Raw genomic sequence first — 24,792 nt, forward strand, 5'->3', positions numbered from 1 at the left:
AGCCTTTGACAACATTTCCTGGAGTTTTATGAAGAAGAATTTATTGGGGATGGGGGTTGGTCAAAGTTTTGGAAACGGTATAGGTGCAATTTACTCAGAACAGAAAGCTAAATTAATTGTGAACAATGTAGTGACGAAAGAATTTAAGATTGAGAAAGGAACACGACAAGGTTGCCCAATCTCTCCATTGCTTTTTATATCAGTCCTGGAGGTTTTGTTAAATGTGATTAGAAGGGACCAATTGGTAAAAGGTATACAAGTGGGAGCCAAACAGTACAAATTGAAAGCATTTGCTGACGATCTGGTATTGACTTTACAGGAGCCAGATTCTAGCACCAAAAGAGTATTAGAACTGATTCAAGAATTTGGTCAGATAGCAGGTTTTAAGTTGAATAAGACGAAAACCAAGGTTCTAGAGAAGAATTTAACTGAGATTGAGAGAGATAAGTTTCAGAAGGAGACAGGATTGACACTGGTTAAGAAAGTGAAATATTTAGGGGTTAACATGACTGCTAAGAATGTGAATTTATTTAAGGATAATTATGAAAAATGTTGGACTGAAGTGAAAAAGGATTTAGAAATATGGTCAAATTTGAAGTTATCGTTGTTAGGCCGAATCGCTGCGATAAAAATGAATGTATTGCCAAGAATGTTGTTATTGTTCCAAACACTGCAAATTTTGGACAAAATGGACTGTTTCAAGAAGTGGCAGAGAGATATCTCTAGATTTGTCTGGCAGGGCAAGAAGCCTCGTATAAAATTTAAGATATTAACTGATGCTAAAGAAAGAGGTGGATTTGCCCTGCCAGACCTTAAACTTTATTATGAATCAGCCGCTTTTTGTTGGCTGAAAGAATGGATGCTTCTTGAAAATACTGACGTGTTGGATTTGGAAGGTTTTAACAATGTATTTGGTTGGCATGCATATTTGTGGTATGACAAGGTTAAAGCACATAAAGCGTTTAAAAACCATATTGTCAGGAAAGCACTGTTTAATGTCTGGATAAGATACAAAGACCTGTTAGACAATAAAACCCCGAGATGGCTGTCACCAATGGAAGCAAAGGCTCAGAAAAAATTCAATATGGAGGCCAAATGGCCGAAGTATTGGGAAATTCTGGAGCAAGAGGGAGATAGATTAAAACTGCAGAGCTTTGAAAAATTAAAAAATAGAGTGCGAGATTGGCTCCATTACTACCAAATAATGGAGACATATAACTTGGACAAAAAATTAGGCTTTCAGGTGGAAAAATCAAAATTGGAAACAGAATTGTTAGATTCTAAAGTTAAGAATTTGTCAAGAATGTATAACTTGCTGTTGAAATGGAATACTCAAGATGAAACGGTGAAATCTGCTATGATTAAATGGGCACAAGATGTTGGACATAATATTATGATGGCTGACTGGGAACAGTTATGGACCACTGGTTTGAAGTTTACGGCATGTAATGCCTTAAAAGAGAATTTAATGAAAATGATCTACAGGTGGTACATAACACCAGTCAAGCTTGCAAAAATCTACCATTTGCCCGACAATAAATGTTGGAAATGTAATGAAACTGAAGGTACATTCTTTCACCTTTGGTGGACATGCCCAAAGATTAAGGCATTCTGGGAGATGATCTATAATGAAATGAAAAAGGTATTTAAATATACCTTCCTGAAGAAACCAGAGGCCTTTCTCCTGGGCATGGTCGGTCAATTGGTGCCAAAGAAGGATAGAACTTTTTTTATGTATGCTACAACAGCAGCAAGAATACTCATCGCAGAGCACTGGAAGACACAAGATTTACCCACCTGGGAAGAATGGCAGATGAAGCTGATGGACTACATGGAATTGGTGGAAATGACTGGCAGAATCCGAGACCAGGGAGAAGAGTCGGTGGAAGAAGATTGGAAAAAATTCAAAGTATATATACAGAAATATTGTAAAATTAATGAATGTTAGAAGGATGCTGGAATGAAGTTACATGGCTTCAGCAGAAATGTTATAAAGAACTAAGTAAAAATAGATTGTTAATGGGTCAAAGGTGTAAAATTTAAGGTCAGATGGTGTTAAAATAAATTATAGAACAAAAATTGAGAAAGATGGAAAGGATTTGCTGAAACAGCTAATTGAACAAGAATACAAAAAAGGGAGGCGCGAGGAGGTCAATGATACAAGTAAATGAAAGGTAGAGATATAGAGATATTAGATGTGTTTTTTTAAATGTTTTTGCTTTTCTTGATGTTTTCTTGTATTTTTTTTTCTTTTTCTTTTTAGTTTTGACGTATTGTGAACTTCCTGGTCTCAATAAATATATATTTATTTTTTTTAAAAAACCCACAAATCCAAGTTGTGATTCACTTCAGGATATGGCAGTACAGTGGTACCTTGATTCTCAAACTTAATCCATTCTGGGAGTCCGTTCGGCTCCTGAAACCATTTGAAAATCAAGGTGCAGCTTCCGATTGGCTGCAGGAACTTCCTGCACTCAATCAGATGCCGCGTCGGACGTTTGGCTTCCAAAAAACGTTCGCAAACTGGAACACTTACTTCTGGGTTTGCAGCATTCGGGAGCCGATTTGTTAGACAACTAAGCCATTCGAGAACCAAGGTACCACTGTAGTGGAGACAGGTTCTCCCAGAGTCTGCTGGAGTGTCTTTTTCTGCAAAGGCCTGGGAATTCTGGAGCCAGTAATCTGAGCCCTGGTCATTGGTAGGAACTCTGCTAGGATTCTGGGAGTACCCATTGCAACTTCCATCATTGCCTATACATTCCTGGGTCAGTTCTTCAGTTTGGGTGATGACAGATTTATTAAATTGTAGAGTTGGAAGGGTCCCAAGGATCATCTAGTCCAATCCCCTGCAATGCAAGAATCTCACCTAAAGTATCCATGACAGATGACTATCCCACATCTGCTTAAAACCCTCCAATGAAGGAGAGTCCACCACCTTTCAGGAGAGTTCATTCCATTGCCAAACAGCTCTTGTCGTCAGAAAGTTCTTTCTGATGTTTAGTTGGAATCTCCTTTCTTGTAAATTAAAATCATTGGGCCAGGTCCTACCTTAGATCCATAGTTAACAGGTAAAAGGAGACTTTTGCATAGTTTTACAATAAAAACAAAGGGCTTTCCCTGTTTTACTTTCTGGGAAAGAAAGAGGCTGGAGAAAAAGACTAAGCCTTGGCTTTGGAGATTTGGATTGTGGGGGGTCAGAAACCTGGCAGGGTTATGCCCCACTTTGCCCATAAGAGGGACCTCTCCTGCCATTAAGTGACAATAATCTTTAAATTATTTAAGGAGAATAAATTACACCCAGAACAGTCCCAAATACTGACTTGAAAGAAATGCATTCTTCAAAGCAGTTTCTTCTTCTTTTAATCATTCCAATGGATATAGTTAAATACTTGTCTTAATTCAGAGTGATTTAATACCTTAGTCCTGGGCAGTTCTCCAAGTTGTATTTTCTTATGGCTTCTGAATGAAATAAAACAAGTCATGCATTAAGTCCCTCTTTACGTCTTGTTAGATTCTGCTTATTTATATAAATATTTTCCACCTGTTTGAAGCTGTACTTCTAAATGTAAATGTAGATTAGACAGTTGTCCTTCTTATATTTGAAGTTCCCAACTCGGTTTTCAAATCTGTCAGGATCTTGTTGGATTTCTAGGCTATTTTCAAAGTTGTTAGTAATTACTTTCAGCTTTGTATCATTTGCAAATTTTGTTAATCTACTTCATCTAGGTCATTTGTGTGTAGATGATGAACAGTACCAAACCAATTGACCCTTATTATTTATTTACTACTTGAAAATGATACATTTATTAGTCTTTGAGTGTCTTACTTCTTTCCTTCTTCTGAGGTGATCAAGTTGGCATATATATAGTTACCTCTATTTCATATTCACAACAACTCTATGAGGTAGCCTGTTCAGATAGACTTGTCTAAGGTCCTCCAGTGAGCTTTCTGGCTGAGTGGAAATTCCAACACAGTGGAACCTCGGGTTACATACCGTCCTCCTTACAAACGGTTTGGGCAACGAGCTCCGCTAACCCGGAAGTAGATGCTTCTGGTAGCAAACTTTGCTCCAGGATGTGAGCGGATGTCACACACCGGCGGCGCAGTGGTAGTGGGAGGCCCCATTAGCGAAAGTGCGCCTCATGTTAAGAACAGTTTCAGGTTAAGAAAGAACCTCCGGAACAATTAAGTTTGTAACCGGAGGTACCACTATATAGGTCTTTCTAATCTTAGTCTAACATTCTAGTCAGTACACCATGCTTCCCCTCTACTTGATTCTGAGATTTCCAAGGCTTTTCCTTACAATTTGTGAAATAATTTCCTTGTAGATTTATATTGATGTATATTAAGTATTCATTAATGTACTTCCTTAACATTTGTACCAGTATCCCTTATTCTTCTTATTCCTATCTGTATTGTTCATTGTCCAAAATAAAAAAGTTTATGAGTTTATGGCACCTGCATTGTATCCCTTTCTGCTTGAGCCAGCAGCCCACATCTTAAAGGCAATTTTTTTCCCTACTAGATGCCTCACTGTACATCTGAAATAAACCTGACCCTTATACTAATAAAAGGAGACTTGGCCAGCAGCCAGGTTATGTGCGGGAACCTGCCTACTGAGTGGTAATTTGCTTCCTTTGTGCTCTGTACCCTGATCTGTGCCTTGGATAGGCCATTTCACAACAGTTGTCAACAGCTTTTTTTATGCCACACTCAGACAAATGAGTTGCCATGGGATAGACAAGCAAAACCATGTATAGAGGTGAGGTACACAGCTGCAGGGTATCTACCCTTTGCACTATCCATTTTTCTGCTCACTGTGCTTCCTGCCAGCCCTCTCAAACTGGACTCCACGGTTACCATTGCTATGTCTGGGTGAAAAGGGAGGGGCGCTAACCTTCTCTGGTATTTGGCACTAGTTTAATGAAAGTGTTGAAGTTAGAAATTGGAAAATGTTAAGTCTCACAGGATAGTAGCCTATGATGAGATATGTGTTTGTAACTGGCTTGTTATGCTTGGAATCTAACACTTTGTTCCTTGTTTAAAGCACACATATGACCTTCCTTCAATTTCTTAGTCGTTCCCCTATTTTTATATTTCCATAGTTCTGTATTTCTTAATGTCTGTGTAAAGCAGGGTTGGTTTTTTTCTTTTTGAGGTTAACATGAATGTTATATAGGAAAGAGTCCTGGCCCAAGTAACACCCGTATTCATTCTGAATTTGCAGAGATGACTTGTGAGGTGTGAAATCCATGAATCTTTTCCTAGAACATTGCATACACTGAAAAGGACATGGCACAGGTGGATGATGGTTGTGCTCCTCTTGAAAGAGCATCTTCATAGCTTGGAAATACTTCTGAGACAAGCATTGGTTCTAGAGGCCCAGGTACAGAGTTCCTTACTAGCAACAGGTTCACTAGCTTCAACTCTTCCCGGAAGGGATAGCCTTCCCACAGTGATCTCCTTTTTCCTAGTTTACTTTCCCAGCAGTGATAATGAGATCTGGGCTTAAGGAGGGCACCAATTTGCTACTCCTTTGTCTCATTGTAGCACTAGCCCTGTTGTCAGGTGAAGTTTGACATGTGGCAGTGGAAGAAACAGTCACAACAGGGAACTATGGCTTAATTCAAGCTGGGAACTTTGCACTGGATATGACAAGTAATGGAAGGAGTGGAAGGATGAGGAAAGAGCACTCAGACTTGACACTGAACTGGACTCTATAGAGTTAACTATATAAAATCTATTTTTTTTCTTAATCATGCAGGTAAGGCAATATTGTTCCACGGAGTTATTATTTTGCCTTTCTTTTTCTAATCAGGAGTTAGAATGTCTGCACAACCAAAACAAATTAAGTTACAATATAAAAGTGGGATAGGTGAGGAATGTGTGACAAATAGAAAGGATAATTGGGGAGTCTGGGATAGCAAAATGCTGAAGCTGAAGTTATCACATACAGGTGCATCCTTATTTTAAAGTGAGCATCCTCTTTCTTTGTTCATTAGAGTCAGCAGCGGTTGTTGTCTGACAAGCACAAAACACTGAGCTTCGGTCGCCTGATTAATGATTTCCAGCCACCATGTGGGTACTCTTGATTGCCAAAGAATCATATACAAAGTAGTTTCAGTACTGATAAATTCAGGAGCTGTCTTTGTTTATCCCAGAATTGTTGTCCATAAGACATTTCCACATGTAATATGCAGCATAATTTTCACCTGTACACAAGCCAGCTAACTATATTTTCTCTCATTCTCTGTGTATGTTGCTGTCAAGTCTATAGAAGCCATTAGTGTCTTGTTCAGAAATAGGATATGTTTGTTGTATTTCAGATTTTCAGCATTTCCCCCCAGATACATGGATAGTGATTCAACAGTAGCCAATGTTAGTTATACTCTGAGTAGACCCATTGAAATAAATGAACCTACTCTATGACTTAGATACCACTCATTGTATTACAGTGAGAGCGCTTTATATTTTATTATCAGATGGATATTAAGTGCAACATGGCAACTCTTCAAGCACCCAATTAGTTATGTGAATCAGCTTTAACATCTCAGACATCATAAAGCAATATTATTATCATTATAATTATTAATTCAATCTCTTACCCACCTTTCACTGTAAGGTCACAGGGCACGTAACAGCAGTTTCAAAATAGAATATTAAAAACTGTTCAAAGCAATTTACAATCACAAGAATAGGGTGGGTTCTCAAATATACCTCTCAAGTGTCAAAAGAGCAGGGCAAAGATGTAAATTTATGCCCAAGGCTAGTTGCCAGGATTTTCCCATAGGGATATATAGGAGGGACTGAGATGTCTAGTTCAGACCAAGGACAGAAATTCAGGGGACAAATCTCCACCACCTATGGAAGTGACCTTGATAGGCCAGAGCAAGTCAGAAGATACTTCCTGCTCTTTTTTTTTTTTACTAGCACACTCAGGTTTTTAAATTCACATCTTTGAATATCATGACATCTCTCCTTGCTGAGTTGTTTCTAATGGTGGCAGGAGCTCTCACTGCTCCTTTGGAGACTACAACGCCCTTCCTTAGGTCCATGGTTTTGGGAACAGTCCCGCCCCCCTCGCCAGCTCTCTGGCCGCATCACTTGAAGATCTTTCCCTGGTTGCCAGCGTGCTTAAACTCACCCTCCCACAGGAAATACTCCTTCACCATCATCTTGCACTCCTTGCTCTCCAGGTCCAGCTTCCGCCAAGTGTAGGATTCGTAATCCACCTGCCAGTCGGGGCTCAGCAGAAAGGTTAGCTCCTGCCCACGGAAGACCCAAATGCCAGAGATGCACCTGGCGTTGCTGGTGCCAAGTTCTCAGCAAACTTCTTGGCATCAAACTGTGCCATCTTCTCGCACAGCTTCACCTCTCCCAAGATAGCCTTGAACTGAGGGTGGTTTATGCAGGTCGCAAACCAGCGATTGACGTTTTCATACGGCTGGTGGAAGGATGGCTCCAAAACCTGCTTATAAAGCCAGATAAGTATGCAGACAATTGTGATGCCAGCCAGTGTGATGCATTCCCCTACCAGGAATGTCCTGGTCTTCAAATGGGCACCGAGGAGGGCCAGAATCCACTTCACTTCCTCCTTGGCATACTCTGTAGTCTGTTTGTTGTAATGCATGATGCGCAGTGTGGGGAAGAGCCCACGTGCTGGCAGGAGGAACAGTGTCGCTGCCCACAACGCTCACCCACTGGATGACCTGGGCAGCTGCCTCCTTGGTGAGTCCTCGCAGCTCCTCATTACTGACGTAGTGTGCAATGGCATTGCTCTCAAACATGCAGAATCCATCGTCCCCTTCAAAGGCTGGAACCTTTCAGGAACTCCGGAGTCTTGTTGGTCTGCCCAAAGTGGAATTGTGGTGGGGTGGAGAGGACCTTGATCTTGGCGCCACTGTACTGGGCAGCTATGAGGGCTTTGAATGCCCACCAGTTCTCGGGGTAGGTGTAAAGAGTCCCGGCTGCCACCATCTTAGCGAGGAAAGGACTACTTCCTGCTCTTTTAAAGTACTTTTAGGTCCAGTTTGCTCACCACTGAGCAATAAAGAGAGGTTTGCACAAATGCCTTCACTTTGTTCCTCCCACTGCATCTCCACTTTTGCCTCAGCTCAGACTGCTCATTACTGCCCCAAGTCAATCATGTATGAGCAGGGCAAGCCATCACAGTACCAAGGGTGGAAATGTCTTGCATGAAAAAGTGCAGCACACTGTGGCATTTCTTTCTAAATGTCATTAAAAGCAATGTTTCCTAAAGGTGTGTCAGGCTACACTAGTGAGTTCCAGGAAGATAGGAATGAATAGAATACTGTGATCTCCAATAAAAAACTGAGGAGAATTCCTAGTAAAATGATATAATGAGAAGAGAATGGCAGTAATCATTCCCCAAAAATGTTTCATTCATGTATTCAAATACTTCTGAATGGCAACCATTGCTTTATCAAATCTCTCAATGTTCCTTATTTTTGTATGAAAGGATTTACAATATCTATTGTACCACACAAGGATTTTCTGTGGTCAAGACACATATGCTAGTAGGCATATTTCTTTCATGTGACAAAAGTACATTGAGATGAATCCATCTACTTCTTATAATTATTTCATGGCAGCACATGATGTCCAATGGTTCCCAGCATGAGTCATTTAGAATATTTAGTACCACTGTGTTGACATTCTGCCAGGCACTTGCTGATAGCCGTGTGTAAGGAGTTTTGTTGCTGGATTTGATTCGCCTCAAAGCAGGTCGCAAATCTCAGTTACAGTTCAGTAGATCATCGAGATTTTATTGTTTAAGTTAGCTCTGTTTTTCTGGCTTGCTTCCAAAGCCAAAACTCAGAGTGTGGGTTCAGAGGGAAACATGAAGGGAAGGGCTGAAAAGGCAACCTGCTGCTAATGTGTAATTCGTAACTTGGTTCCGACTTTGACATTGTCCCCTGTGGAATGACAGCAGTTTAAATGGTTATAAAATTCATATCTTTGTTTAGAAGAACAAAGATTTTCTGTTGGTTCTGCAGGTTGATGTGTTTCTCATTCTTGTCATACTCTTAATCAAGGGATACAACTGACATGAATTGTGCTAAATATTACTAGCAGGAAGCTGCAGATAACAAGGCTCTCAATATAAGTTAAAATGACAAACCACTGGCACACCTTTCCACGTTGAAATAAAAACCACCTACCGTGTCTGTGTGTAAAGAAAATCACAGGCGCTAGAGAAAGGGATATTGGGTACACAAAAACATTTTAGAGAGAGCTACCCTTCTGTTTTTCCCTGCACCATTTTGTTTCCAGTGGTGGTATGTGTCACTCAGTTTGTTGCAGTCAAGAAATAGTGTGGAAGTAAGGCATAGATCTCCAAACATTTGGTTGCTGTGTACCAGGATCATTGGATGTTTCCACCTCATTGTTTGCCTATGTAAGGAACAACAAGGCTGTGGATTACTAAATCTTTCAGGTTACAGAAACTCCATTTGGCTCCGAAAGGCTGCTCCTGTGGTTGACTTTTCTCCCCAGTTGGCCTTAATTATTCAGAAGCACTCTCTGTTTTGAATGTGACCACTCCTGGGATGAAACCATCTGAAGCCCTCTTAAGTCTTTGAGATTTAGAGCTTTCTCAAACTGTACTATAACCCCCTGTATTTACCTGTGTTAATCAGTGCATGATTATCATGAACAAATCAAGCTATAGCTGTAAACAAGGTTTTGTTCTTTGTTGGTAATTGTGAGTAGATCAGGACTAGATCAGTTGTGAAAAACTGCATTTAATTTGTGCCTTTATTTCCAGAGAGCTGAAGCACTCTGGACATGTACTAACATTAAGATACTTTCCTTACCAGGACATTTGGTCTTATCCAGAATTATGATTATAAACTGCTACTGAGCTAAAAGCAGTGTGCCATTTCCTATCTCACTTACCTGGGATACTGATTCCCAATAGCCACATCCTTTCTGTGACCTCACATAGAAATAAGGATGCTAGACACAAAGGTTGGATGAACTGGACCACATTTATTAATTTTAACACAACACGGAACTGCAATAGGGAACCAGGTGCTGGATGCTAACTACTCATAACAAACTGTGGGTGTGTCAGGGCTTATCCATACTTACTGTTTGCCCCTCTCTTTCCAGGTGCAGTTCCACGCTTAAAAGCTCCATACCCAAGACTCAACAGTGAAACACAGATCCCCTAGTATTCAGAGGCATCTTAGACACATATGTCTCTATTAAACTTCATGCAGATATCCAAGCTATATACATGGAAGTAATGCCTGTGCAAATGGAGGCAGGGAGGGATAGATGATACTAGGAAAGCTCATTCTGAACCATCCCTGAAGATCCCCAAAGCCAACTGTATCCAGTTTAGAATGGGTTTGGGGCAATAAAACCTATAAGTTCGTGTTCTGAGCCTTTCCATTCTAAAGCATTGAAAAGAATGCAGGCTTGTCCAACAGTTAGATCGTGATCTACCCGTAGATCACTGGACTTCTGCGGTAGATCACTGGTAGATCATTGGCTCCCTCCAAAGAAGCTGAACAACTGTGGCTCCCCTAAAAGAAAGCTCAACATTTTACTTCCTCCCTGAAAAAACTCAACAACTTTGACCTGAACCCCCCAAAAGGGGGTAGATCATTGCCAGTTTTTAACTCTGTGAGTAGATCGCAGTCTCTTGGGAGTTGGCCACCCCTAGAATATGGTAACAGCCATTGCTGCCAAGTAGAAATCTGATATTCCTTGTTTCAAAGCTCCTTGTATGGCTTGGGAAACAAATCAGTTCATTTCTAGCTCAGTAAGCTACCATATATCCCTTATTTCCAACGCAAAGTATAAATTTTCCTTCAATAGGGACTGCAACTCTCGTCTCTGCAGCTTTCTGCTTCAGACATCTAGTAACTATTCAATGTAACACAGAAAAGTGTTAAGGTGTTTTTGTGTGTGTGTTTTAGTACATATAAGGGTCATATGTACTCTTAGCTAACTCACTCTTGGCCCACATTCACTCTAAGCCCAAGGAGCTACATGCCAGTGTGTATCACCACACTCTTGCGTGCGTGCCTGGTGGTCACATCCAGCCCCGAAACTGGGAGCTATCCACTCCTAGGGAAAGTTTAAAGGTCTACATGTGGACTCATAGGATCTGTTGTAGTCTCGATTCCTTGTGTAAATTGCATTCATAGGTCCAAGTGGTGAAATTGACCCCAACACAATCCCTATCGCTGAACACTTTTGCTATGTCTACAATTACTTGAAAATTGGTGATAAAAGAAATAGGGTAAGAGCCCAAGATGTTATTCTGATAGTGGAAGGCTTGAGCATACCTTCCAGTTCTGTCTGTGATTGGGAACCTGGTGCTGTGAGGGCTCCTGGCCATGTGGAGGACTGGAAGTACATCCAGCCATAAATACTTACAACCCCCCTTCAGATTGCTCAGCCCAGAAAACCAGGGTGTATGGGACATGACTAGCACATTCAGTGTACAGCTCTTCCGCATGTAGAATTTAAGAATGCTTGAATAGGGATTTAAATTTTACCACCACTTTTGGTGGAAATGGCAGAGGAACTGCTGTGAGAGGCAAGCAGATTCTGTACTCCGATCCATCCACTCAAATGCCCCTGGAACAAGTTATATCAAGACTTACCACCAACCTTGGCCTGTAACACCCATTTTTTAAAAAGATGTCTAGGAGGGAGCCAGAAAATTATAGTCTCATTTGCCTACCGTTTGTCCTAGGTAATTTAGTAGAAAGTATGTTTGAGGGAAAAGATGATCAAGAAAAATCCTGAAGCTGCAGGTGGATTGGTACATTGATCCAAGAAGTATAAATCTCAGTCCAAACACATTTTGAGCACTAAGTCCATCAGGAAACTATGTAAAAATATTGGCACCTGCTAAAAACATTCCTGTTTAGGCTAGTGTACTCAGATATTTAGAAAGTTGAGGTAATTTTTATCTTCTTTTAGTATTTTAACTTTTTTAAGTTTTACAGTAGGGTCGTAAATCTTTCTTGATTTTATTGTTTTATCTTTTGTTAACCGCTTTGAGGTTTTTACAATCAAGCAGTGTATAAATTTTAATGAAATAAATAAATAATATAAAAGTGTCCCCCCAGAAAACATTCACATCTCTGAAAATGTATTTAGAAAGATCTGTTCCATAGTTGACTTGGGGAAAGGTGGGGGTTGTGAGTGAGGTTGGGAATGGACAAACTTTTCAGCCTGACCCTTACTATCAGGGTGGAAAGAGTTGTCACAGAGTACCTGCATTTGTTCTGTCAGCTCTGCAGCTGTTATTTGGTATATATCTGGTACACTCTTTAGGTAGTAAATTTATAATGTACACAATGGCCATGTTTCCCAAAACATCCTTGCTTTTTACTAGTTTGACTGTGAAATACAATAGCAATGAAAAACTTGTATTCTGTTATTTTAGGGCAGCTAGTTAATCTATTCCACATTCTGACTATGTCTCCCTGAAACAACTGCCTTTATAATTATTATTAATTATGTCATGTAAAGGGTACACTGTGTACTTTGGCTTCTGTTCTCAGCTGTCTGTAATATTTCAGGGCTGAAATCCTCTTTTACTTCTAACTACCAGATTATTATTCCTGAATTTTACTCTTACTGCTCTTCTTGTTTTTAAGGTCTTTTAATGCCCCTGGTTTAGTTTGGTTTTGGCCAGTGACTGAAGAATTTGTTCCTCTCTTTCCAAATGTAAATGCATTTTAATTTCTCCCCCCACCCCTCTTGTTTGCTACATATGAGCTATTAGCTGACATGTTTATTTTCTAGAGTCTGGACCAGCTTTTAAAATTTGTTTGGCCTCCTTCAATTTATAAATGTTATAATCAATTATTTAGCTATCATTTCCCATGTGAGTCCTAAGCAGAATAGTTGATAGCCCTCACACAGGCCATTCGAAGAGACAGGCGTCTCTGAAGCAGCTGACACTGGTGAGCCCAGCTAGTTTCCAACCTCTCTTGAGTGCCAGAGTTTTGAGGGCCAGCCAGCAATTGCACATTTCGTTCATCACTCAGCCAATGAAAAGGATGTGTTGTGCAAGTCTCTTCACTCCCCTTTGCTGAGTTTGCATTGTTTTGCCCATTGCATATTCAGCCTCAGGGTAGCATTGAAAGAAAAAGCTGGCCATCAGAGAGAAATACCCTCAAACTACAGCAGTGTAATTGCACTCAATCAGCATCAGCTTAGCATCAATAATTAGGCAGGGGCCCAATAATAAAGCTGGCATCTAGGCTAGCCAGTGAAAACATGAGTACTACTATAGAACTTAGACACAAATGCTTTCAGGCAAAATTAACTTCATATGAAGAAACTACTTCTTTAGCTATTGCACTTGAATATGAGCAGGAGATTCATTGCATTAACATGGTATTTGTGTTAATAATGTTTTCTTCCTCATCCTTATTGAAGTTTCAGCTAAATAATTTTATTATTTTGCTTGTGACATGCTGTCTTTTCGAATCTAATTAAAACTTACTTTTTCGTCCTTAGGTGGAAAGAGAACTCTGCAGAGATGAGCTCTTAATTAATGCACAGGGTCCCTGCGAGTCCCACCTCTCAACAGCAGTGATTGACATCCAAGGATACATAAATTACACTAATTGAGCTTTGCATCTACGCAATCTTTCCACAACCGACTCATCGGAGGAGGTAAGTGAACAGACCAGCATAAAAAGTTACTTCAGCATGCCTGTGTGCTTTCCCTTTGGGGGAAAATATTTCCAGATTACTGAACATATGTTTCTACAGAAGACAGATTTTCTCTTCACTTTCTCTTCACTTTACTTTTTATTTAAAAATATTAGCATCTTAATACAGCCACTTACTCACCACACATATCACGACTGCCGGCAGCAAAATGTTACAAATCAGTGACATTATACAAATAATCACTTGGCAACACTAGTTGATTTTAAATTGTATTGAATCATTTCTTTATCTTAACTAGGTGGGGATAAAAATTAGTCTTAACTACAGATAATTTCTGTAAGAGTTTAGAGGCCATGTCACTTGCCTCAAAGGTCCTGCTGAAATCACCCAAAATGACACAGATTAAATGAGTCTAGATATATATTTAAAAGTACTTTTCTTTCGGGCCCAAAGAGTTATGTTCATAAATTCACTGACATAACTTAGAGTGCTTGCTGGATGTAGATCATCTTTTGCAGCTTGGTGTGTAAGGACACATTTGAAGGAGCATGGTAAGCTTAGCATCCAGCTATATGAGCCCCCCAAAATGGCAGAAATATGGGGTAGTATTGGTGCAATAACAAATTGCTACCTCATTAGACCCTGCAGGGTGTCACTTTCACATACCTGCATATCCCACCTGGATGACTTACAAAACAGCTTTATTATCTAGGTGGTATGGAGGTCATGTGACATAGATCATTTTGGCCATGTAATAGCTGGTGTTATCATGGCTGTGCAAAGGTGGTAATAGGCCCAGGTCAAGTGGAAAATATAGGTCCCATTTCAAAACAAACACACACACGCGCGCGCGCGCACACACACACACACACACACACATACAATGTTCAATAATCTTTACCAAAGGGTCCCTTTGCCTCTCCCAAGGGAATTCTGAGTAGGCCCCCTCAACACTGTAAGCACATGACAATTGGCCCACCTAGCTCTTGCTCTGTTTTGGCCTGGGTGTTATTTGGTATCTGCCTCATGGCCGCAGACAAGAGCAGTACTTATGTGGCCAAAGTCTATTCAAGACTCTCAGGATAATTTACCGTACAAAAGACAAATTCTTCAGAGCAAAAGGGAGAAGATTATTTTCGTTCTTGAAATTGCCAGATGAGCAGGCTAAGCAAGATGCCGGAAGTATAGGAAAGAGTGGATATGCTGCAATTGCTAGGCAACTCCCAAGTACTGTCCCCTCACATGCTCATCCAGTTGGAGCCCAAGAGCAGTGTAGTCTTTCCTGGGTAGAAACACTGCCTGCAGTATAGCCCTGAGGTGTGCGGGCTTAATTGGGAATCCAGTATGGTGTGAGATTCTACAGGCAGATGATACGTTTGTAGGAGAAGCTCTGTGGCATGTGGGGCTTCTTGGCACTGAACTATTCCCCATGTGTTTGGCAGTGCCAGATATGTTTCTAGCTCTCTAACATCTTCTTTTTTGGCTAGATAAGTTTGTCTAAATCTGCAAAATATTTAGTCTGTTTCTGATGAATAATTCAAAAAATACCTAAGGATGAATTGCTTGAAATGTCTATAAAGTGTATTTGCATAATATTCTCCCTTTTCGTTTTGGACCAACTGTCCAGTTTTATAGTGCACTTTGATCTTCTTGTTGTAAATGTTGTTTAAAGAATGTTTGGGCGGCATTCATTAAATTTAACTAGACGTAAGATTAAGACTGTGGTGCAATGCAGTGAGGATGAAATCATTATACCAGCTGGAACACAGTGGTTTAAAATATATGATAGAGGGAGCTGGGTTGTATCAAGGCAATACTTGGTAGAAAAGAAAATTTGTAAAAGGAGTTTGGTGAGTGCTGGAAGCAATCAAGAATGAATATGGATGGAATCCAAAACATGCCTACTTAAAACTTTCTCTGTGGCTTAAGCAACAGCTCCAGCTATAAAGATAATCTGTTTGGTCTGGGAAAATGGCTTTTGTCCAGTTTTGTGCTTTTGTCTAAATAACTTAAGATCATCTTAAAAGCGGTGTTTGCTTTCCTCTGTTTTGACATTTCTTTTCATTCACTAAAAATTTTCCCAGTGCCTTATGTTACATTCTCAGTGATAAGCATGTCTAACTGGTAGAATTTCAGTGCCAGTTTGGCACTTTGAACTTGTGTCCTTATAGCATTCCACTGATGAGATTGTGATTTCCTAGAAGGCTTCTTGTTCTTGATAAATTAAAAAATTGGGGTCTTTTTTTAGAGGTACCAGAAGGGTAGAATTTAAGTGTGATGTGTTCAGTGCAGGGGAGGGGAGGGCAGAATATTTATACCTTTGAAATCCTATAGAAGACGCTAACAATAATTGAATATTGTTAGCTCTAACTCATATATTTGGCTTGCGCTTTCCTGCCTGACTCACATTCTTTCACATTAAAAATAACCATGCACCCCAGATTCTGCAGCCAAGACAGGACTGAATTGTTCAGCTCATATCAGATAATTTTGAGAGTGTGGGTGGGGGAATCATTTTCCTAATCTGGCCTGGGGGAAGAATGTACGTAGTTTGGAAAATCTGATCTGAAGTGATGCTTGAGAAACCTCGCTCTGATGAAAGAGATGGCAAGCCAGAGCTTAAATGGGAGGGAGAAGGCAAGAAGACTTTGTTCATACGTAACTTATCTTTCATTAACGTGCATGGAAACTTGTGTATCACTGTGAATGCATGTGGTATGGAGAGGCTTATTGCTTCACTCCCCGCGCTGAGATAGGAGTGAGTATCTTCAGTACACAACCCTGATATGAGCCTTGGTGGGAGGAGTTCCCATTAGCAGTAATGAAGAATTACGCCACCCCCCTTAACTCACAGCCCCATAGCGACATCACACTACCTTCACAGTGAGATTTGAGCTCCTTTGCCCCTGTAAATTAGTTAAGGAAATGTTGCTGTTTGTTATTTAAGAGAACATTTATTTTGGTTAGTAGGACTCTGGGCTTGATGCTTTTCTGTGCTGGCAGCTTTGAACAAGCACACGAAGGAAGTATTTTAGTTAAGAGAATCTATGCTTTGCCAAATGATTATTTTTTTTAATGCACATCAGGAGAACTGTGGGACCAACACTTGAAGGATACAAATATGATGCTTCCTTCAAGAGAAATCTTTAGGAGTATGAAAAATGCAAGTATACAGATTAACTGAGAATTCATACCATCTGAGTGTTCCTATTTATCAGAGGAAGTTCTGGAAGCTGTCACTGATAAATCTTTGTACCTGTTTTGCCTCTTAAAGACCAGTTTTGAATAAAAAATTAGGATTCACCAGCTTTCTTTTCACTATGTTAAGCAAACTGACAATTAAAATGAATTACTATGGGCAGTTTACTAATATATCCTGTTTCAGAAACCAAAGCACAACACCCTTTACAAAAGAAGATTAAAAAACCTACAGCTTGGCTTGCCAACTTTCCAGTTGGCCTCTATGGTTGTGCCTTTTTCAGCGGTGTAATCTGCAATGATCAGAAATGGGCTGTGATGAAGCTCTGGCTTGCCATCTCTTTCATCAAAAGCAGTGGCTGGTTAGAAATCTGACAATCCTATGCATAGCAGACAGAGATGAGACTTCATAAATTTGCAATATTGGATCTTGGTGAGGCAACAGTGTGTTAAAAGTACACTAGTATCTGTGAAAAGATTAAGGGTATGAGGTTTACCTATATCCAGATCAGAAAGAAGCATCATTGTTTGCTTCTAGTTTGATAAGAAAGATTTTAATGTCCAGAGGCTGAAAAAGCCAGCTATTTGTTTTGTTGGCTATATATCAAGCAAGATCTAAATGATTTCCCAGTGCATATGCTCTCGTTTAGGGAATCTGTGGTTATACAGAAATTGGTACTATTCTCAGGTGGAGAGTTGGAATTGTAACATTGTGCCAAATTCCCATAAGCTGGCACTGCAGCACATGCATTCTCAAAACTCCCCTGGCAGCATATAATTGTTTAGCATTTATGCAGCCATTAATATGACAATAGTTGTGAGCCTTCTCAGCATAAATGTAATCCTCCAAATGTCAAATCAATGCAGTGCTATCTCACTTGACTCAGTGATAAACTACATAGAATGCTGGGAATTATAATATTTTGGAGGTGACGAGGTTCTACCCAGTTAGTGCTCTCTTCTAGTGTGTCCATGTTTTGACCGTCTACTCTCTAAAGGGTCGTTGACAACCTCACATTATTTTACTCTGAATTAATTAGTCTGACATTATCATTACCTTTTGCTCTGTCTTCATACTCACTAATGAATTTGGGCACTTTCTCAGACCATTTAATGCAGGTAAATTAACACCATAAGTCAATGTGTTCAAAAAAATGCACATGAACATACTTCTGTGCATAGGGAACGGTGCTTAGAGGGTTCATTTTAAAAAGAAATTAGTTATATTTCACCCTCTCCAAAAAGGAATTCATCCTTTTTCAGTTCAATTTATAGATGAATTCATAATTCATTCACAAGATCCTCAGAATTTTTTCAGCCTTCAGAATTTTACAAGCTGCTCTGCTAAATTATATAATATACATTAAAAGGATAAGAAAACATTTTATTATTTTCCCTAACAATTATGATTTTTAGAATTAAACGGTAGCATCACTTTTCTTTTTTTAAAAAATGATATCTTTTGCTTTTCGAACAGTTTCAACACAACACTACAAACAAAAAAGGGAAAAAAAGAACAATACAAATACAATACAAAAACACTACATACAAAACAAAGCAAAAACAAACAAAAACAATTTAGAAACACCTCAAACATTTTCAATATCTTATCTTTCATTCTCTTATTTCCAACGACCTCCTTACACCTCCCTTTTTGTATTCCACTTCTATTAATTGTTTCAGCAATTCCTTTCCATCTTCCTCTGTTTTCTATCCTATAATTATCTTAACACATTCTTGCCTTATTTTTTCCTTTAATTTTCTATTAATCTATTTATACTTAATTCCTTATAACATTTCTACTAAAGCCATATAACTTCATTCCAACATTCTTCTAACATTCATTAATTTTACAATATTTCTATAAATAGTCTTTAAACTTTTTCCAGTCTTCTTCCCCCAACTCTTCTCCCTGGTCTCGGATCTTGCCAATCATTTCCGCCAATTCCATATAGTCCATCAACTTCATCTGCCATTATCCAACACTTCAGTGCTTTCAAGAAGCAACCATTCTCTCAGCCAGCAAAAAGCAGATGGTTCACAACAAAGTTTAAGGGTCTGGCAGGGCAAGTCCACCTCCTTCTTTGGCATCCGTCAATATCTTAAATTTTACTCAAGGCTTCCTGCCCTGCCAAACAAATCTGGAGACGTCCCTCTGCCACCTCCTGAAACAATCCATCCCATCCAAAGCTTGCAATGTTTGAAACAAAAGCAACATCCCCGACAACACAGCAACCCTCATCCCCACTACAGCAACTCGGCCCAACAACAACAACTTCAGATTTATCCATATTTCCAAATCCCCCTTCTCTTCAATCCAACGTCCTTCACGGTTATCCTTGAATAAATTCACATTTCTGGCGGTCATACTAACCCCCAAATACCTCGGTAGCATCACTTTTCAGATAGGTAAAAATGTAAACACAAGAGCCACAATGAAACAGAAAGTTTCGTACAGCAAATGGTAAATGGAGCCAGAGCAAAACTGAGTGAGACTATACAGGCAAAAGGAGGCAGAGTTTTGAATGTGACTCTTACTTTTGTACAGTAGGCTATTACTCCAGCCACACAAGTGTCAGAAGCTTCTATAGGGTGGGGTATAAATAATAAATTTATTATTATTTATTACTATAGACACCAGTACATCTCTCTGCCCTGTATCCAGGCAAACAAGATGCATTATCACAGTTAACTGACACACTGCAGCCAAGCAAAGTATTTGAGGGTGCAAAGCAGGATGAGTGAGAGAGATAAACTGGGGAAAGTGAGTGTGGCCTGAGGAGATTCCAGAGGGCAGGATGCACAGTCATGGAGGGTGGCATTCAGCCCCCAGGTCTGAGGTTCCCCATCCCTCACATAGATAATCACAAGTAGTTCTGCAAGATTGTCCCTGGAGGGCAAGAAAATCATTCTACAATGTCATAGCAGCCAGGTAAACGTCACTTCACACATATTTCTATCTCCAGCTGCATTGTACCTGAAGCATCAAACAAAGTAGAATCAGATGTACAGCCTATGAAGAAGACTGCAAAGTTTGGCATCTGTTATGGCTAGGCAGAGGGAACATTTTCACCGATGACAGATTTGTTCTGACCTAATCTGTCAAAATCACTGTGCCTGTGTCATTCACAGCTGGTGGACAGTTTGTTTTTTGAATGTTTTACATTCCTTACCAGCATTCTAGTGATTGCAACTAGAAACTATCACGTTTTGGTACACAGCAGCCCCTTTTGTCATAGACCATTTGATCAAAACCGTGCAGTTTGGTCTTGCAGACCAACATGGCCTACATATTGATATTCAATGTTCACCTGCATCTATACAAGCTTTATATAGGTATAACATATTTGAAGTTGGAAGAATAAGATGTTGCTCAATGCCTGCTGTTTATGTTTTGTGTATGTAGGTATTTCTAAAAAAGCAGGGATATTTTCAGCTAAAGAAAGAAAATTCATATTATTTCTACTCTAAAACCTATTTTCATTAACTAACATATAACACAGAAGATATTTGAATATTTGCAACACCAAATGGTTATCACTCATTTGTGTTCTATTAATTTTTTGTTTGAGTTTATTTCTGTATTATTTTGTCATACTCTGAAATGATCCAGTTTTGTTTTTGCATTTCCTGAGAGCCTTTATTTTTACCCCTATGAAATGACAATTACCTAGTCTGTGAGATTCATTAGACTCTGTGTCTTGTGGAATTATTTATTAGTAGGAAAATTAAGCATATGCTCATTATGTTAGCAGCTAGTTTAGCTTTAAACTCAGATGTTGTTGCCTGTAGTTAAAGCATATTTTGCATTAATTCATAAATAATATTTTGTAGTTGAGCTACAAAAAACATAATCTGTCCATCTAGGTAAAGGTAAAGGTACCCCTGCCCGAACGGGCCAGTCTTGACAGACTCTGGGGTTTGTGCGCCCATCTCACATCTATTGGCCGGGGGCCAGCGCTGTCCGCAGACACTTCCGGGTCACGTGGCCAGCGTGACAACGCTGCTCTGGCGAGCCAGAGCCGCATACGGAACGCCGTTTACCTTCCCGCTGGTAAGCGGTACCTATTTATCTACTTGCCCCCGGGGGTGCTTTCGAACTGCTAGGTGGGCAGGCGCTGGGACCGAGCAGCGGGAGCGCACCCCGCCGCGGGGATTCGAACCGCCGACCTTTCGATCGGCAAGCCCTAGGCGCTGAGGCTTTAGCCCACAGCGCCACCCGCGTCCCCATCTAGGTAGATAATTCTTATTCTTTCAAAATAAGCAACTAAAGTATTTACACTAATAGCAATGCAAGCATTTTATGAAACTGGAGAGCTGGGCCGACAGTGAGATATGACAACCTGAATGTGCCAATTAGATCAGAAATTTCATAAAGAGTGCATAAAGAGCCAACCTGAGCCACAACTTTCCAGATTTCAGTGTTGAATTTAGTTTTTAATGCCAGGGCTGAATCCTTGCTCATGTGAAGCAATAACAACAGAGTGTCAGTGAATATATTCAGACAGTATTTTATTCACTGCTAGTTAAGCCTGGCTCTGGTCCATGGGGTCACGAAGAGTCGGACACAACTAAACGACTAAACAACAACAGCAAGTTAAGACATTGTACCCCAGTACACCTAGGATTGTGGGACCATGTTCTGTTTTCTTGGTTTATCCAGGCTTTGCTTTTGGAGCTTGGGTGACCAAGGGATCTGTTCCTTCAGCAGTGAAACAGCTCGGACTGACAGCAGGAGATTATAGCCCTTCCTGGCTCTCTGCCAGGTCTTGATCTGGGCAGATACTTACATTTAATTCCTCCTCCTCCCATGTAGCCTCTCATGTACACTTTGTCAGTGGCCATGAAGCTTCTGCCTGCCTCACAGTCTCCTCCGCTCCTGTGATCCTGAAGGGGACAAATGGGAGTCCAAGGAACCTAGGTAATTCAGAATTGCCTGGAATGGTATCTTTCAGCCATCAGGGGTGTTAATCCTGTGAGCCCCTCCATCATAGGCTCATGTTGTATATACAGTGGTACCTCGGGTTAAGTACTTAATTCATTCTGGAGGTCTGTTCTTAACCTGAAACTGTTCTTAACCTGAAGCACCACTTTAGCTAATGAGGCCTCCTGCTGCTGCTACACCGCTGGAGCACAATTTCTGTTCTCACCCAGAAGCAAAGTTCTTAACCTGAGGTACTATTTCTGGGTTAGCGGAGTCTGTAACCTGAAACGTATGTAACCTGAAGCGTATGTAACCTGAAGCGTATGTAACCCGAGGTACCACTGTATGTGTAAATAAATCATATGTCACAGGGACACCATAGTCTCTGCTGTCCCTCATTCTTAGGAAACTGAACCCCAGGTAAGCGCCCAGAACCCCTGGAATATTGCACTGCTCAGAGATTGGGGTGGTGTGCAACAATATATAGTGAACTATAAGAACACTTTTACTTTCATAATTATTTTTCTGATATTAAAAAATTGTCCAATAGCACCTTTTCTGATATGTTCAACTTTGGTGAAATTTTGTTCCTTCACTGTAATTTTTTAGGGTGCTTTCATTCATCATATGAATTGACTTTCTGTGACCAAAGTTGTTCTGTGTGAGAACAACTGTGTATATCACAAAACAGATGGATCACTATAGTGATGCCTGGTATGTCAGCCTAAGGCTGTAACTGACCCTTGTTATTTCTGAGAAAGCAAAAGGGAAATCTCTGCCTGAATTGGCCTGATGCAAAAAGGAGATACAGCACATGTCAGACCAGACCCTAAGTGGAATTCTCCACACCTACTACAATGTCTCATAAAGAGGCAGAGCATAGTTCTGCAAACAGTGAATCACTTCACAGACATGTTGTGATTCGCTTAAGCACCAGAGCATGGTGCCAGCCAATGCTTATAAGATCAAGAAAAAAATTATATAAGGATGTATGAAAAGCTTCGAAGAATTGAAACCCTGTTTTTAAAAAGAAAGGAAAAGAAAAGCTGCCTTTGAAATGACTTCAGATGTTTTGCCTCATTAGGACTTTTCAAATTTCCATAGTATACACTTGCCTTGCAACATTGGAAACAATCCTAATATCACATCACATGTCTTCCATCACTTATCCTTTCATTCAAATCTAGTATTCCATCCCTCTGAATGATGTAACCTGCCTTCTGCTTTCTAGCACTTCAACCTCCTTCCAGGGTCACTGAAGTTGGGGGTGGGGAGAACAGAACATCCCCCAGAGCCTCCACTCCAATTTCCCGCCTAAATAAGGACCACAATGTTCTTATCCACAAGACACCTGCTGTGTCAAAGAAATAATTTTGAGGCCTGCAAAAAAGTGATGGCAGATAGATCAGCAAAGTCAGGAGGAAGAGACACTGAAAGTCCAGTTTGAAACCAGTACCGGTTGAAAGGGCCATCACCTTTCCGCCATCTAAAAGACTTCAGGTTTTTCCCCATGAATACCCTAGCAGCATATGGAGTTCTTATTACAGAGCTGTCAATAAAGGCAAAATAGTGAGTGAAAAATCGAATGAAATAACCTGCAAATAGATTTTTAAAATGGGGAAATTAAGTTATGATGTCAAAATCCTGTCAGCCAGTGGGGTTAGGGGTTCAGTCTTTCTCTGGCATTACAGGTTTCAGCTAACTTTAAAATGCCTAAAAGTCCATAAAAATGCAAGCTATAGGGGAACCATATATAAAGTTGTGGTTCCTTTTTTTTACAGCTATTAACACACACACAGCTTTATTGCGGTCCATAGACCCAAAATACACAGTACAATAATAGACTATATTAACAGTTATTAAGATGTAAGTTTGGCCTTGCTAGCCAACAGGGGAGCTTTTAGTCTGTGCCTACTGATTTCTGATTTTTACTGCCTCTGAGAAGAATTTTGCTATAGCCAATGTAATAGTATCAATCTTATCCTCAATGAGAACCTTGACATGAAAAGTATCAGTAATTCCAGGTTATTCTGTTAATATTGGATTGATTAGATGCTGTCCAACCTGATTATATGGACAACAGTGTAATAAAATTTGTTTCATACATTCAACATCCTGGGAACATGGACATAGCCTATCTTGGTATGGGACACCAGCCAATCTTCCCCTCAGCACTTCAGATGGTAAAACATTTAATCTGGTTTTAGAAAACAGATGACAATAGGTAGATATGGTCAAATTCTTAAGGTAGGGAGATAACAGAAACCTTTTAGGTAATGGATTCCTGACACAGATGGGCCACAGATCACATGTGAGCAAGATCATAATCACTAAAGGCAGTATCCCATAACAGCTGTTTCACAGTTTTGAGGGCAGTATCATACCCCAGGTGGGAAAGAAAAGATGGTGAAAGACCTATTGAGGAGGCCTTACACACCATGGTTTTTGACCAGGATCTGTTGTACTCCTCATTTATCCAATGAAGGGCTATTAACTAACTGTTGGCAACACACTGAATTTTAAACTTCAGGTGAAATCCCTATTGCAAAACATATATATGTAAGATCGACCACACATAAAACACCCATGCTTTCAGATTGTTGTTGTTGCTTAGTTGTTTCGTCGTGTCCGACTCTTCGTGACCCCATGGACCAGAGCACGCCAGGCACTCCTGTCTTCCACTGCCTCCCGCAGCTTGGTCAAACTCATGCTGGTAGCTTCGAGAACACTGTCCAACCATCTCGTCCTCTGTTCTCCCCTTCTCCTTGTGTCCTCCATCTTTCCCAACATCAGGGTCTTTCCCAGGGAGTCTTCTCTTCTCATGAGGTGGCCAAAATATTGGACCCTCAGCTTCACGATCTATCCTTCCAGTGAGCACTCAGGGCTGATTTCCTTCAGAATGGATAGGTTTGATCTTCTTGCAGTCCATGGAACTCTCAAGAGTCTCCTCCAGCACCATAATTCAAAAGCATCAATTCTTCGGCGATCAGCCTTCT

General features: G+C 40.2%; 1 protein-coding gene and 1 pseudogene across 3 annotated transcripts in view; one reads left to right on the top strand and one right to left on the bottom strand.

Annotated features, from left to right (window-relative positions):
* TENM3 (teneurin transmembrane protein 3) overlaps nt 1–24,792 on the top strand; it is a 1,324,874-nt gene that overhangs the window by 679,948 nt on the left and 620,134 nt on the right. For both annotated transcript variants that reach the window (XM_082237150.1, XM_082237146.1), the window contains exon 5: nt 13,516–13,674. The gene's annotated coding sequence lies outside the window, so the exon portion shown is untranslated. The remainder of the gene's footprint in view (nt 1–13,515; nt 13,675–24,792) is intronic.
* On the bottom strand, nt 7,259–7,987 carry LOC309541054 (elongation factor 1-gamma pseudogene; annotated as a pseudogene). The gene has a single exon. The product of its transcript is annotated as an elongation factor 1-gamma pseudogene (transcript).

The sequence above is a fragment of the Podarcis vaucheri genome, assembly GCF_965113315.1.
Source record: "Podarcis vaucheri genome assembly, chromosome: 9".
Classification (NCBI taxonomy): Eukaryota; Metazoa; Chordata; class Lepidosauria; order Squamata; family Lacertidae; genus Podarcis; species Podarcis vaucheri.